The sequence below is a fragment of the Syngnathoides biaculeatus genome, chromosome 10, assembly GCF_019802595.1.
Source record: "Syngnathoides biaculeatus isolate LvHL_M chromosome 10, ASM1980259v1, whole genome shotgun sequence".
NCBI lineage: Eukaryota > Metazoa > Chordata > Actinopteri > Syngnathiformes > Syngnathidae > Syngnathoides > Syngnathoides biaculeatus.
Window position 1 is genome coordinate 27,154,643 of NC_084649.1, and position 16,538 is coordinate 27,171,180.

Below are 16,538 nucleotides of genomic sequence, written 5' to 3' on the forward strand. Positions count from 1 at the left end.
ACCGGCATGGGTCGAGTTTGATCAAGTATGACGTTGGCTTCATGAACAAGAGTAATTTTCAGGGTTACAACGCCGCGCTGTGGAGGAAATGTGCCATTGCATTCATGACATTTGGAAACAAGGCAGCATTGGAAGGTAAATGACCAAATTGCGTGCTACAAAGATGACGACGGCCAACGTCGGGAAGATGAAGTCTGGAATCCACTGTGACCCTTTGAGGTTTGTTCTTTCGATATGTAAAGTCCGACTGGAGTACAGGCCACACATTAGGTACCCATCCAATCCACTGATTTATGCTCGTAATGCTCACTTTACGATTGGTACTATCAGATGGTTTTCATTTCCATGGTACGTACTTCTCCTTCTTAGGGTAACTAACTGCAGCCTATCCAGGATGAGTTTTGCCGAGAGGCGGCGTACATATCCAAGTGGTTCCCGTTACTCAAAAGGCACGACAACCATTGCTACCTACCAACATTTTAATTTTAATGATCCAAATGTGTCGGGTTTTTGGAATGCTGACGGCGAAACCCCACCCAAGCAGCGGGAGATGCAAAGTCATTACAGGAACGAAGGCCTGAGCCAAGATTTGAACCTCGACCTCTCAACTCGCCCCTCTTTCGCATGTTACAAAAAATTTGACGAGTGCTAAATATCTTTTGATATCGAGACAATGCTAAATATCTTCTTACAATCATGGCAACAGAATAACAATAATAATAAGTCACGAGGACTTGAGAGAACAAACAGATGTTTCAGTTGATATTCAAACGAGCATCTTTTGGCAGTGAGGGAGTTGTGCTAGCCACCACAGGCCACACTCACTATCAGACCGATAAGGGCAATTTAGGGTCTCCGATTAATGCAATCCAATTAATATTTGCGATGTGGGAGGAAACCGGAGAAAAGCATGGGGAGAAGATGCAAATTACACAGGTGGGGCCAGGAATTGAACCCCGGCTCTAACCGGCTACGCCACCGTGCCGCCCAAGGAAAGCGTTTTATATGTATTAAAATATGTGTATGTATTTTGTGGGAGAAACCCGTTCATTTCTGCGTTGTTATGTAGCTAATCAAGCAATCTTGCAGTTGATACGTTTCGTATGCAAACGTCGACCGACGTGTCACGGCCTTTGATGATGAACTTTTCATGTCATTCGCCGCATTGTTTTGACAGTTATGTAAAAGCACGAAGAGGCCGCGAGCACGACAAAGGGAGGCGCTTTACGGCTTTTTAAAAAAAAATAAATAAATAAAATGGCGTCCTCGGTCACGTGAGCCGAACGATGTTTGTAAACATGCGTCAGCCACATGTGATTCCGGCGGTGACGACGCGCTTCGCGGAGCTGTCGGCCAATCGGCGTCCGGGGGAGTGTCTGTGGGCGGGGTCGGCCGCCGCTTGCGCTATGGAAAATCGTTACTGTTGGATACGCCGCAGATAAACGTTCGCTCCCGGGGCCGACGGGCCGACGGGCCGCGGCGGAGGCGGCGACCGCGGAGGGCCGACCCGTCGCGGGGCGGCGGGAGGGCCGACGGCACCCCGGCGGCTCGGAAGGTCACACAATCTCCGCGATGAAGACGTAAGTTATTGATGTTATTACCCGGCGAGAGCGTCAGTGCGCTGCGTAACGTCGCGTCGAGAATCCCACTAAAAGTAGTTCCGAATGCTTGCGCGAAGTGCTCCGAATAAACGCTGCCGATGAAGCACTCGAAAATGGAAATTCGAACCCAAAAAAAAAAAATAAAAATAAAAATAAAAACCAAACAAAAGCCCCTCACTCGTCGTCGTAACGCCGTGACGACGAGAAGTGACCGCGACGTGCTGCTTTTGAACCAAAACACGCTTTGGCCGTCACTTGACAACAGGTAAATGAAACTGCGTCAGAAGAAGAAGAAGAAGAAGAAGAAGAAGAGATCCGGTGGGAAATTTCCGCCGAGGCGGCCGGAACGTGGCGACATGGCGTCAACTTGGGCCACGCGACTCTGCGTCACAACTTGACTCCGGGCCGGTTCGGAGCGATGTAAACAAAACGCGTGAAGGCAAAGCTCGGAATAGGATGCTGCGCAAGAGATGGACAGCGTGTACTCGCGCAGTGGAAGAGGAGCCTTCCCGTCCCGTCCCTTCCTCTTAACGCCTTTGACGACGGCACGACGCCCGCCGCCCCCACTTTCGAAGCGTCCAATTTAAAGTGTGGCTGGCCACGTCAATCCTTCTGATTATTTGACAGATAAAGTGGTCGGACGCGAGCCGCGTCGCGTTTCAGGTGCCGACGACGTTTTGCTGCGTCACAAGCTGCCAGGAGGTCAACAACAATAATAATGTCTCCCTTTTTAGTGCGCACTTGATTTTGATAAAGCGGTTGCGGCTCGCGAGCTCTGGGGGGCGCCGCCGAGTAGCCTTCCAGATGGATGCTGGCATTCGATGCCGTAACAATAAATAAACACGCGGAGACAGAACAAATGCAGATGCTTCCATTCACGGTCTATGAGTCAGTGGGCGCTTATGAATCATACTTTTGGGAGTCACCGGGCACGCAATCATATGGGCGATTTTACGCAAAATACCGTTGAGAAAAGCAAAAAAAAAGTAAGGAACGTTTTGTGACAAATTGAGTATGGATGCTGTTTATAAAGCAAAGAAAGCCGCAAATTGCTCCTCGGACGCTGAGCAGCCCCGATTCAGAATAACGGCAGGAGCTGAGATAGATTCAACCGGACAAAATCTCAACTACAAAATAGAGGGCCGCACAGAGAGGGATGTGGCCGAAAGCGACTGTCGCGCAGTGTGTGCGTGTTTCGGCAACTACCGTAGTTGTCTTGAGGGGCCGCTTGCAGCTCACCGGGCTTTGCTACGTCTTGAAATTTCAACGTTGCAACGTCGCTTTGGGGTTTTAAGCAAAAGCTAGATCCGCTTGGCAGCGGCCTTGTGCCAGTCCGTGGCCTTCTACGTGACTATACGTCATAGTCTCTTCTGTGACCACGATCATAACTAATATATACATTTTTTTTTTTTTTTTACTCTTGGAGCTTGCTTGCTGTTTGACAGAGTTACCAACAAAAGTTTTTTTTTTTTCCCCCCAGTAATCCACTTCAGTCCTTGCTTGCATTGCTGTGGGTTAAAGACAGTGATGAAGAAAAGACGTGAAAAAGAAAAGTTAAAGATAGTGATAATAGTAAATGAAAAATCAGAATCAGCTTTATTGGGCGAACGTGTAAAACCGCGCAAGGAATTTTTCTCCGACAGTCGGCGCTGCCCTCGTACTGCATTCGGAACAAAGAACACAGCAAAGCAACTCGAACAGAGAACAAGAGACATTTTTGTTTGCAGGAAGGATTCCTTATAAGAGTGGTGCAAGATGTACAATTATTATTCATTTAGAGCAGGTAAGAGAGCAGTGTGTCAACGTTGCTCAACGCATTGTGTTAAGCTTGTACAAAGTGCCTTTACCCGTTCGCGGTTGTCGTTATGCCACCAAATGTCATTTATGGCAACACGCGGTAGAAGGCCACACTGTAATCCATCCAACATTGTTTACATGCTTCGGTAGGTGCGGCTGTTTTGGTTAGCAACACGCAGAAATGGTACTTGATAGGACTCATCACTGGTGTCAAACTCAAGGCCCGGGGGCCAGATCGTGCCCGCCGCGTGATTTTATGTGGCCCACGGAGGCACATCACGTCTATCAGCTTCCATGATTTTTTTTGGTTCAAATCTGTACCAAATGTCAAATTGTCATATTACAAATGATAACGTTGAGATGTTACAAGTATTTTTGTGTTCCCAAACAACAGTGTGGAAAAAAAAAACCAACTTGATTTCTGATTCCAAAACTACTTCATAAATTTCATGTGTAAATGATTTTTATCATCTCACAGACATAGCGGCACTTTGACAGAAACTGCAAGTACAATGCGGCCCGTGACAAAAATGAGTTTGGCACCCCTGGTCTAAATCCATGTTAGCTATTTGCATCGACAGTGGCAAATGACGAGCGAATCATAACAAAATCACTGCTCCAAATACTGTAACGAAATACAGATGGCATTGTCGAACAAATGTAAAAAGTTACATTTGAAAACTGTCAATAGTCCATTGGTTACGTCCTGGTCGTAGTTTTTTTTTTGTGCGTGTGTGTGTGTGTGTGGGGGGGTGGCGTGGGGGTGTTCACCGATTTTGCCACGGTTCTAGAATAGACAGTACATGTTGATACATTTTGAATGGCTCTTAAGCCTCCAGAATAAAAGCTTGGTTATAAAATGGCTTCCTTCAACAAGGATCCATCGCTGCATGGTGGCCGCAGTCACTCTCGGCATAAATTTGCAATGGCTTGCAGGGGAGATTTGCTACACCGGGTCAGCTAGTTATCTCAGCTGCTGCTTAGCAATAGCAGGCTAGCTCTCATCCATCCTCTGCCAGAAAGTGTTAAATGAATCACGGGCCGCACAGTTTCATCCAATTCATCACTCTGGAATGAACAACCGTGCAGCTCCTCCGGTACGGCCATCAGGCGCCTGGTGGGATATTTATCGTCTCGGGGGAGGCCGCTCCAAGATCCGGATGATCGGCAACAGTTGTCACTGCACAGCGAGCCATCGACGCTCGTGCAGCGAGGCGAACTAGCCGTGGCCGTAAACGACGGAGCTGCGGCTTTTGTCAAAGTCAAATTTCTTTTCTGATTCATTTGGATTGAAAGCGAATTTGAATCACCGCTGATAGCTGGAGCAGTTCATTTCAATTCTTTGTGTGAACGATCTCATTAATAAATTGGTCATTACAGTTACTACCTAGAAAAAGGAGGCATCGAGCGAACGGCTGATAGTGACGCAACGTCTCTTCCTGGGACGTCGGTAAATATTTTCACTAAAGCTGTTTTAATTAATCTTCCCTCTCGCCTGTGTGACAATAGGTCACTCTGGCAAATCCGTTTGACAAGGAAACCCTTCCGTCTCGTCCCCCTTCAGTGCGAGGGGGTGTGCTCGATCACCCGCCGTTGTCCCAGAGTGTCAAGACTGGAGCGGTTCCTCGACTCTCCTTGAAGGTAAAAACGAGAATGGATTTGCTTGCAGGAGAACAAGTGAAAGAAAGATGAGTGGCCCCCAGACCTCACCTCAGCCTTGAGGGAATTCGAGACACAAACATAGCTAATGACTGCTAATAGTTAACGGCCACGGGAGCTGAACGCTGTGTCATCTGCGGCCCGAATGTCCTTTCCGAGGCTGACCGGCGCAACAAGTGACCCACTTCCGGGGATAAGGACGCGTGACCTGGTTAGCTGTTTTGCTGCTCTTTGAAGGGAGGGGCGCAGCCTCTCGCGCTAAATTAACAACCGGCGCACTCGCTAAGCGTCGCGTCGTCTGGCGCGGCTCCCCCGGAGGGACGTCGCTGTTGTCGAGCGTGAAAAGTAGAAACATTTGCGACGAGCTCGCCCCGTTCTGCTGGAGCGTTTAAAGCCTCACGGAGCGAACCAAGATTGTAGATTTGGAGGCGGGAGATGCTAAAATTAAACCGGGGCTGCACTGGACCAGGATGACGACGTATTAATAGACAAGTGAGGTGCCGTTTGTTCGTAGGTATCACTCACAGCTAACGGGCTTGCCAAAAGAGGCTAAAAACAGTACGTAAGTGTGCAGGAAGCGTCTCCGCTCCTCACCGAACCATCATTGGAGATGAATTATTGGTCACAATATGAAGAATGATGTGGCACCACACCAATCGATGATCTTTTTGAAATGATCATATCAATTTGTGCAGACAGCAGAACGGAGATTCCACTGTGAGCGAGCTCACCGAAGACAGCGGCATGACTAATGTCGTGCTTCGTGTAGCAGACTGGCAACCATTTAGGGACCCGCTGGGACCCAGAACGGGATTAGCGGTTGAAAATGGACGGATAAGAGGCCCAGTCTTTCATTCGACGCTGTCCAGATGGGTCACACTGTACACTTTAGCGAGGAAGACACTCGGTGGTAATTCAACTCAAGACTGCAATTTTCAAACGATGAAACAAGTACTTTGTGCCCTGCCCTCGCGTCTTCCTCAACAACTGCATCCTCGTCATCCTTTGAACGATATCCTCACCTCCGGTGGTGTCCGAACCACCAGAGTCCCTAACTTTGTCTCCACAACAACTAACCTCGTCTGTTCCTCTGTTAAGCTCACTTCTAATTTTCTTCAACCTGCTCACTCCTAGCGAGAAACCGCAACATCTTCATTTCTGCTCCTGTCCTCTCCACGGTCTTTAATCCGTCCATCATGGCCGGCCTCGCCGCCGTTTCACAAACTTTGCCCTTCATCTGAGCAGAGACTCTTCTGTCACACCTCCCTCCAGCCATCCCAGCTTGCTTCGACTTGTTTCTTCACTTCCTGAGCACACACCCGCAATTGCTCTGAACTGTTGACAACAAGTATTTAAAGTCCTCCGCCCTCGCCATCGCTTCTCTCTGGAGCCTCCTCCTTCCCTCTCCCCCTCTGCCAATCATACACATATATTCAGTTTAATTTCGACGAGTCTTCCTTTCGCTCCCTGCTTTCGCTCTTCCATGTGCGAGCGTCGTGGTCCACGGGGACTCCAATCTATCCATCACCAATGCGAAGGGGAAGGGGCTTAGGGCTGAACCCTGCACCTTAAATTCTTCGATCACACCTCCGGCGGCCTTCACGCATTCGAACACACTTCTCTGCCACTCCACAGTTCCTCCGCGGTTATGATGTCGGAAGCTTTCTCTCGAGCCACAAAGACACAACGTAGACCGATCTGAGCTTCTCTGTACTCCTCTGTCGATCCCCTCACGGCAAATCATGAATCTGTGGAACTCTTCACCATTCCTAACCGTTCACAAATATTTCTGTCCCGAGTCGAGCCTTCACATAACTTTACGATGTGGCTCATCAAATGTATTTGTCTCAAGTTCTTAAAAATGGCCACCAGCAGACTTTTGCTCCATTCCTCAGGCATCTTCTTGCCCTCTAGAACAAGATGGTTAAAAAGCCCACAGCCGCCTCTCCTGGATATGCCGCCGTACCTCCACGGGAATGTCATCGGCACCAACTGCCTTTCCATTTTTCCTCTTCTTTAAAACGCCTTTCGAATTTCACCCCTAAGAGTCGATTCCACTTCCTTGTCCACCACATTTGCCATTTCTCAAATTTCAAAAGTATTGTTGACTTCTCTCCAGCACATTTCAACACGTTTCCATGAGTGTCCTTAATCACCCTGACCTGCTGCACATCTGGATCCTGTCAAGGTCTTTTTCTCCTTCTTGCATCAAACATTATTTAAAAGACAATAATAGTGTTTGTTATGAATGAAATCTAAATGGACATTTTTTTGGACAGTTGAACATGTTAAATGAACAAATTAACATGACGGAAGGATTCTGCTTTTGCTCCCTTCACCTTTTTTATCTGCACATTTTGTGCACAAAGCTACGTTCGGGTCCAATAATGACACGCGTGGCATTATTGTTGATTGTTCTTGGCGGGTTGGGCACGGCCCGCTGAACTTGACCGCGCAAACCGTTTGGATTTAGAAACACATTAACCCGATGAGTTTGCCTCTCTCGCGCCTGATAAATTAGGACCTCTAATCTGTAAGAGGATTAAGCACCTCCTCTGTTTATACGTACACACGCACAAAACCGGGCGTTAGGTGTGCAAAGCGTCGTCACCGATTGGAATGCGACTCGCTACGGTGACAATGCGTGTGATTAATTTGGATTTACTAGTAGAGACTGTCTGTCCGCCTCGAACGCAATGCAGGACGCCGCGGGGAGGAGCGGACTCAAAACACGAGAAAGGAAGTCGTGTTGTGCCCTTAAAAGTTGATTGGGGGGGATAAAATAAAAAAGCATGACAAGTGCTGTTTCTCAAAGCGAAAGCACAAGTGAGGGAGGATGCGCAAAGTGTTCCCCGAAAGGCATCCTGAGGTTTTTGGAGGAGTTGCTTTGTCGTCGGAGTCGGCGAGACGATTGCGAGGCAAATACAATTTTGTACCCGTACCTTTGCCTTCAATGTAAAACAAAGACTTTTGAACGACGTTTCATGCAAATGCGACTTTAAAATGAGAGGTGCAAAGGACGCCGTTGTTTTTTTGTTTTGTGGATCTGTAGCGAATACTATTTATGTCCGAAGTTGGCTGTGCTTCACGGCGGCGCAGTTGTGCTGGCTTGCGCCACTTTCGGAAGTCGTGCAATCTTTCCGTGTCTGACCCAGTTCGGAAGGAACGCCGGGACTCAAAACAACTCGGTGTCAACACGCCCAAAAAAGATGAAGATTCATAAAAGGGGAAAAAAAATATGGCGCACTCACTATGCCACCTATTATTGTATTGTTTCATGATTTTATTAGAGCAATTTCTTTTTTTTTTTTAATTTCATGAATTATGATAGATTATTTCCAGTCTTTTTTACGTCTGGATTGTGCAAATTGTCAATTATTGTAATGGAACCATCATCACATTACTTGTGATGGCGCTTGGCTCGTTGACTTTCAAGTTTCCTCTATGGAAGTAAAAAAAAATGACACCAGGATTTGAATTTGAAATGTAAAGTGATCACATTTTCATTTTCATAGTCGCTACAATTTGCTGTCTAAAATTCACCGTCAGTTACGCTTTCTTGAGTCACGCGACGTCACACACTAAGAAAGCGCGACTGCGATTGGCTGGGTGTTCGATTCTGACCTGAAGTAACCCTGCCTGGCGGCACAGACGATGAATTTTAGACAGCGAATGGAACTTTCCGACCTGTCAATCACTCGTACGATAATAGCCAATCAGATAGCCGCATTGTCTTGACACGCCCCTCTCGCCGTGTCGTCCCACAAGCAATGCTGGTTGTCCTTGGCGTGCGCTTGGAAAAATTAAGTTACGAAGAAAATGCTCATCGGATGCGCTTGCGGAACGTGCAATTCTGATGAAAGATATCCTGCTAGCTTACACGAGGGCTCCGTTTCATTTATTTTCCAACACCTAAAACACGGTTGACCAAGTGTCTACGATGGATTGAGGCTCGCGAAAGAGCGAACGTACAACTCCATGTGGACAATATCAACAAACGCAAGGTTGTATGTTCGAAAGTAAGTGAGAAGTAACTTCTCTGAGTTTGATTGAATTATTATCAGTGTAGGAGAAGAACTTTCACTTTGTTAGCGTAGCACTTACCCGCCGAATGAAGCGTGTCATGTTTTATGCCGAAGAGTCGGGTTAGTGATACATAAACGCGCCAAGAGAAACGTTTGTTTACATATTTGTATCATATCGGAGTTATAAGACAGCACTGGGTTCCATTACCAGCCAAGTCTAACGGATACACCCACTCACTCCTAAAAACTACACTGATTTTACTCGTGATCTTTCCAAGTAAAAAGGACTCACCCTGCTTTACACGCGCAGTACGATTCCACTATTTCATCCTGTTGGATTTCAATATGAAGTTTGCGAGGCGCCGACGTTTGGCTATAACTCTGACATTGCGTCCTGCTCTGTCCAAAATTTGAATTCCGTGTACGTCTCCTTGCGTGAAATAGTCGAGACTTCTCTGTAGAACCTTCTCGGACAAGTCTGACGCTTTTGGCAAAAAACATAGCCCAATATTATCTGGAGAATCGACTTCAAACGTGCTCTGTTCAGTCGCCATTTTGAAAGCGTGTGGGACGTGGCTCAGGGGGCGGAGCTTATAACGTGAACTTTTCCAAGCACTGTTTTTGGCTTTGGAAAATGAATCAAGCGGGCCCCTTGTGAGCGAGCAGGATAGCTTTCATCCGAATTGCACCTTCCCCAAGCGCATCTGAGGACCATTTTCTTCACAACATGAACTTTTCCAAGCGCGCGCTACTGACAACCGGCATTGCTTGTGGGACAATACGCCGAGAGGGGCGTGTCAAGAAAATATGGCTATCCGATTGGCTATTATTCTATGAGTGATTGACAGGTCGTAAAGTTCCATTCGCTGTCTAAAAGTCATCGTCAGTGACACCGGGCAGGGTTCCTTCAAGTCAGAACCGAAGACCCAGCCAGTCGCAGTCACGCTTTCTTTTCTATGTGACGTCGCATGACTAAGAAAGCGTAACTGACAGGCAGCGACTTGTCGCAACTATTGAAAATGTGACGACTTTGCATTTCAAATTCAAATCCCGGCGGCACTAATTGACTTCCACACTTCTCCTCCAGGCTGGCAGATGTGCTAACGTGTCGTTTACTTTCTGGTTTTTGAACGTGCCGACTGCGTCGCTGTTCTATTATTTTTCTCTTTCAACAGTCAATTTGCTGTTCTTACAGTCGTTACAGGGTTCAGGGTTCGGACCGCTTCAAAGTGTAATTGTACCCATAATTTCCAAACTCCTGAAGTTTACAAGTATGGCGCTTATCATTTCTCCAGTCGTTCCCTAAGTAGCCACAAAAGAAGGGAGGATGGGAGACTTTCTGACATTTGAACAACTTTTTTTCAGATAGTGCAGAGCTGGTTAAAAAAAACAAACAACAAAAAAATGGTGCTGGCAGCTACCGGTCAGGAAAGTCCAAATCTATCGACCAAAGCCAAATTTATACGCTGTACCGCATGTGGCGCATCGTCTGAGTGGCTTCCATGAATAAATAACGGGAGTGGCCAATGCATTAATTATATGACACTTATGTTTTGTTCACATGTAGCAGTGGGTGACCAAGCGCGTTGCGGATATTTTTGACTCGGATTAGTTTGTGTCATTCTATTTTTTTTTTTTTTTTTTTGAATTGTGCGAGGTGGGGGACAATCGCAGGGCAAGTACAAAAAAAAAAAAAAAACACTTGCAAAACACACGAGCCCGGATTTGAACCCAGGCTTTTAGCACTGTGCCGTCGAGCAACATAACAGTGATTTAGAAAAAGGGTGAGAAAAAAAAAAAAAAAAAAAAGTAATATTGTTTGTCTTGCAGATGGCGCCCCGCAGGCATGCTCGGACGAGGCTTCCTCCCCAGGGAACCGGTTTCAGATGGTGTTTTAGAGTCTGAAATCCCATCTAGCACCATTTGAAATCGGTGTTCTTGAGCAGGAGCACACATCGGCGGAACTGACTGACCCCCCCCCCCCCCCCCCCCAAGGCTGACCGTTTTCTTCTGGTGTTCAGAGTCGCCCTCACGTCTAGCACCATTTGAAATCGGTTACATTGCGGAGGGAAGCCCGACGCGGCTCTGTTGACGTGCTGCCTTGCTACGCCGCCAGGTGGCAGCCCTGCAACGTCATCCGGGGATGCCCAATTTTAATTGCTGCCAGGTTCTCTCTATACTTGTGATGAAATGTACGCGTGAAATTTATATGGTCACTTTTTTCAAGTTTTAAAACTTTGTTTAAGTAATAAACTGGGATAAGAATTTTCTGATGTTTGACAATTTATAAGGATTTTGAATTTAAGACAGACAATTTAGAATTAAATCAGATGGTGTAGCGGTACAAGTAAATGGTGTAGACAAATGCTGTACTCATCGAGTATTAATTGGCTAGGAGTAAGTACTCTGGAAAAACTAGTACTAGGGAACTAACTGGTGTGTAAATGATAACGTATTATTTTAATTACATTTCATATGTGTAATAGAAATGCAACTCACAATCTTGTTCAATGCTATAACTAAAACAATATTTTTTCCCCCTAATGACACAAATTAAGGGAAGGTCGGCCACAAAAAAAATGGTCTCATCTTAACTTTCTCAGGTTCCAGACCAAAATCCGCAACGTATGCTCACCGACGTCGAAAACTGGAATGTGATGTGGAATTCTTGTAGGCTGAAATGTAAACATGTATAGGCAGACATCAGCGCACGCGATAGAACAGCTGGAACGTGAGGCCGCCGTGTTCTTCACAAATTCATAGACTATTTTTTTTTTTTTTTTTTTGGCGGGTGGGTGGGGGGCTGGGGGTCTGGTCATGTGACCGGCTGGCTCTGTTGAATCGGTGAAATGGAAATGTCGCTAACCGTTACCTTGGATTGGTGTAACTGTCACAAGTCACTTTGCCAAATAATATAGAGGGAAAAAAATGACCCAAGGAAAGTTGCATTAAAAGTACTCTGAAAATTGACACTTTTTTTTAATGTGTTTTATTACAGACCCTCTTATCAATGTTGAAATCGCATAAACATTCTGCCATGTTACGTGATCCTTATTTATATTTTTACAGCCTACTTGAGCTACTGAGTCGTTTCGGGTTTTTTTTTTTTTTTTTTTTTTCAATTGGACTCATTTCATATGTTCAACTTTGTATTCGAGTTAAACCGCTTAATATTATCATAACAGGGCAGGTCATCGCCGTTTGTTTCTCTGCATTTTTCATTTTGACGTTGCCGGCTCGCTGCGCGACTCATTGACCTCCCGGGAGGGATATTTTTAAAGCATGAGTGGAAAATCATCCAAAAATAGGGAAGAAGGACCGACGACGCAGTTCCAAGTTACTGTGGTGTCTTCACACCCCCAGACGTGGCCCACGTTCAGCCGGATGTCACCGACGGGCCGTTTCCGACCCCGAGACTCGTCACGGCTCTCGACGCGCAGCGCGAGGACTCCGGAGCCGACTTTTCCCGCCGCTGGCGTGCTCTCCGTTTACAGCAGCGGGTGGAGGCCCGACGGCGTTGCCGTGCCGACGCCAAAGCAGCTCGCGAAAGCCTCAATCCGGAGCCCGTGTGAGTCATTGGGAGTTCCGCCCTCCATCAAGCGTGACCAGCAAAATGTCAGCAGTCAAACTTTCCTCTCTCGACGCCCAGGAAAGAAAATTACAGCTTGGAGACGTAAAAGCCCCGCAAAAGGGTTTCAAGTCAATTCCGTCGACGACGCACGTTTTCATAAATCCGTACATAGGGAATCGGAACTCGTTCCATTTGAGATCAAGCTGCTAATTACAGGGTTCCCCTCCCGCCCACTTTTGGAAGTTGGCGCTCCTTTCATCTTTAAAAACAAATCAGCACACAAGCTGATTTGAACATTTTGACAGATTTGTTGTTTTTTTGTTGACATAAAATAAACAAAACCCTTCGACCGTGTAAGCAAAGCAAAGCATTTTTTCTTTTTTTTTTTTGGTACAGCGCATTTCATACACGAGCTAACTCAATGTGCTTTACACGATTAAAGGCATTTGAAAACAAAGAGATAAAACATTTAAAACGGGATAAAAAAAATTACCAAATAAAAAGAGAGTGAAAACGCATACAGTGCCAGTAATCTATTTGTAATTAAAGTGGATATATTTTTAAAAAACAGGAGAGAAAAAAAAAAGAGTTATCAAGATGGATTTGAAAATATTCCCACTTGGGGCTGACCTCACCTCTGTTGGCAACTTCTTTTTCTGCTGCTTCGCCAAGTTTGCTTTGGACTCTGCGCTCCACTATTTGACCTGATCTCACAACTCTACCGGGTTTGTATTCCGGAAGGATTTCTTTCATGTATTCAGGACCTAAAATCATTTAGTGATTTATGAGACCAGTAGCAGAACTTTCAAATCTATTCTAAAGCTGACCGGAAGCCAGTGCAAGGACTTTCGGATTGGCGTTATACGCTCGGACCGCTTTGTTTTGGCCAGAACGCGAGCTGCAGCCGTTTAATACTCTTTTTTTGGGGGGAGTCCAGTCAGAAGACCCTTACAGTAGTCAAGTCTACTTGAGATAAAACGTGACCAAGAAATCATCGTGGGTATTCTTAGCGCTTTTTTTGTTTTTTTTCCCCCCACATCTGGGGTGTATTCGGGCTGAATATCGGAGGACATGCTGTACCTTTAAGCACGTTCCGATCCGACTGAGGGTCGAGAACGGACCTCAAAGTCAGTCGCAGGCCTTTGGCGATTATCGGATTGCGTGAACCCTCACTTCAAAACCTTTGCATGCGCGAAGATGCCCCGGCAGAACTTGTGGTTCTGAAAGGGTTGGACATGAGGGGTGCTTATTAAAAAGCACAGAAATATTTCACGCCTCGTTCTAACGAGGTTTAATTTTTTTGGTTGTTTTTGTGGGGGGTGTTGTATTTGCACAGTAAATCCCGCTGACGATCCCGAAGGTTCACAAGCTCCTTCAGCAGCAGCAAATATTTATTCAGTTTTTCCTCGCCGCCGCTTCCTGACCTTTGAAATCTAAACCGAGACATTACGATCGTGGGATGGAATTCCGTCTTGTTTACTTTTTGTTCAACGTGTTGTGGCGGTTTGACATAACTCGCGGCACAACTTTGAGGCCGATTAATGCTGATTTCCGGTTTTCGTTCAGAACAAGGTGCAGTTTTGACTCGACCGGACTTCTTTTCTTGGGGGCCGCAAACGCGTTGGCCTTTAGACTTCCATCCGTTAATCGCGAACGTAATTCAATTTGATGTGCGACGGTGAACACTTCTTGCCGACATTATTCGTGTGATGACCTTGTCTTTACGCGAAGTTGGCAAAATATTGATTGGCGACGCGGAGTACGAACGCGTCGGCATCCTCCCCGTCTGTGAAGTTCAACACACGGCGGACCCGTCCCGCTCCACAAAGGTCGTCCATTCTTGTTGAAAACTTTTCGTTTTGTTTTCTTTGTGAAAAGCGTTTCCATAATTAGTTGCCCCGACCCAATCAGCGTTGGACCCTTCTGCACCTGCGGCACATTGCCGCACCGAACTACGGCAACCCCACGAGGACAAACCTTCTCTGCACGACGGAAATCGCACGTCCGGTATGTCGTTATGCAACCACCAAAGGAGCCAGGTAAGGCTGGCGAGCCCGAGGTTCCCGACCGCTGCTTGAGTCGGACACGGAGGTCGCCTCAATGCCGCGCCGACCTCGCTGCAATTTGTCACACACTGAAGCAAAAACGTGACATCTGAGAGAAGATAGCTCAGCGCTCGCCAAAACATTTGGCGCCACTGCGGTCGCACGTCAACAACGGCGATTAGCAACGGTTACAATTGTAAAAAATCAGTTTCCCGTCTCGTAAGATTATGGCTACATTTTGGGGGGAGTTGCTAATGTTTTATTGAGTTTGGCCTCAGCGCTTGACAACTCCCAAACAAAGTTTCGCGTTGGCCTTGACATGTGAAAATAAATGAAAAACAAAAGACAAAAGAGAAACACGCAGAAGAGTGCGCTTGAGTGAAAATAGCCGTGCATCCATTTTCTTAGCCGCTTATCCTCACAAGGGTCGCAGGGAGAGCCACAGCCAGCTGTCGACGGGCACACCCTGAACTGGTCGCCACTCAAATTGAGACAAACGGCCAGAATCACACCTTGGGGTGTCCAATTCATGTTGAATGTTTTGGGGATGTGGGAGGAAACCCGAGTGCCCACCCGCAGAAAACCCACGTCGGCACAGGGAGACCATGCAAACTCCACACAGGCGGGGGCCGGGGTTGAACCCAGGACCTCACCCTGAGTGAAAATAAATGTAGAATTCCCACATCACAGAAGAGTTATTACGCATAACCCCCCCCCCCCCCATCCCAAAATTGCCTTGTATGTAATCCGTAATGTGAAAAATCCATTTTTTTTTTCGGTTGCTCTTTGATGCTGTGGGCGTGTCCACCAAATGGCCAGAAACCAAACTCCGTTGAAACGTCAATCAAATCACGTACCACGACGGAGGGGTTAGGGTTTCTTCTCCCTGACACGTCCTCCCACGTGTCTTCACCTTTTCCTTTCGGCTTGTCCCGTCACAGCGCGTCATCTCAGATGAACGCAGATTTGTTTGGGACAGTTTTGACGGTGAGCCGTGAAAATATTGGCAGATGGGCGTCGACTCTCAGGTGGCTGCAAAACGTCCCGCTGGGTCGTTGCACGTCTTTCTACACTTCGTACTTCTCCATCTTTGCACAAAAATTGATAATGCTGCCCTTATTTTTTGGTTTTTGATTGGTCACCACGGGGCTACTAACGACTCAGTTTCCACTAAGGTGTAATTTGGATTGCGCCGGGAGAACCCGCTCAAAGGTTTGGGTCGTGCCAAACAGGATGCGGCTAAGTGCTGCGATAAACAAGGGAAAAAAAGGTGTTTGTTCCTCCTTGAAGTGGAATTTGAGTCATTGCTGGAAGCGCATATTGAACTCCCATCAGCGCAAAAAGTGACAGACGAAGAGGCTTCAAACAATTTCCTGTCCTTGGCAAACAGGAAGCAAATTCAAACAAAAAGAAAAAGTTGAACAGATGTTACATCACATCAGCATGTCTTGCGTTACGGAGCCGCTGGTTTGATTTTGCGCTAACGGAGGAGTTCGAGTATCACGAGTGAGGGAAGAATCGACAGACGGATCGGTGCAGACTTTGTATCGGTCCGTTGTGGTGAAGCGGGAGCGAAGTGGAAAGGCGAAGCTCTCAACTTTACCAGTCGATCTACGTTCGTCCCCTCGCCGACGGGCATGAGCTGCGGGTCGTGACCGAAAGACCAAGATACCGGATAAGGCAGGCCGAAATGAGATTCCTCCGCGGGGTGTCCCTAACCCGGGCTCTCCCCTTAGAGAACGGGTGAGAATCTCAGTGTCGAGCCGCTGCTCCTCCGCATCGAGAGGAGCCAGACGAGGCGGCTGGGGCACCTGATTCGGACGCCTCCCCGGTGAGGTGT

The 16,538-nt window shown here is 47.0% G+C and overlaps 1 long non-coding RNA gene across 1 annotated transcript; it reads left to right on the forward strand.

Annotated features, from left to right (window-relative positions):
* Positions 1-1,464: 1,464 nt before the first annotated feature.
* Positions 1,465-6,850, forward strand: LOC133508025 (uncharacterized). The gene is made up of 3 exons (XR_009796962.1): positions 1,465-1,580; positions 4,908-5,039; positions 5,753-6,850. It is a non-coding gene; the product is annotated as an uncharacterized LOC133508025 (long non-coding RNA).
* The last annotated feature ends 9,688 nt before the right edge of the window (positions 6,851-16,538 follow it).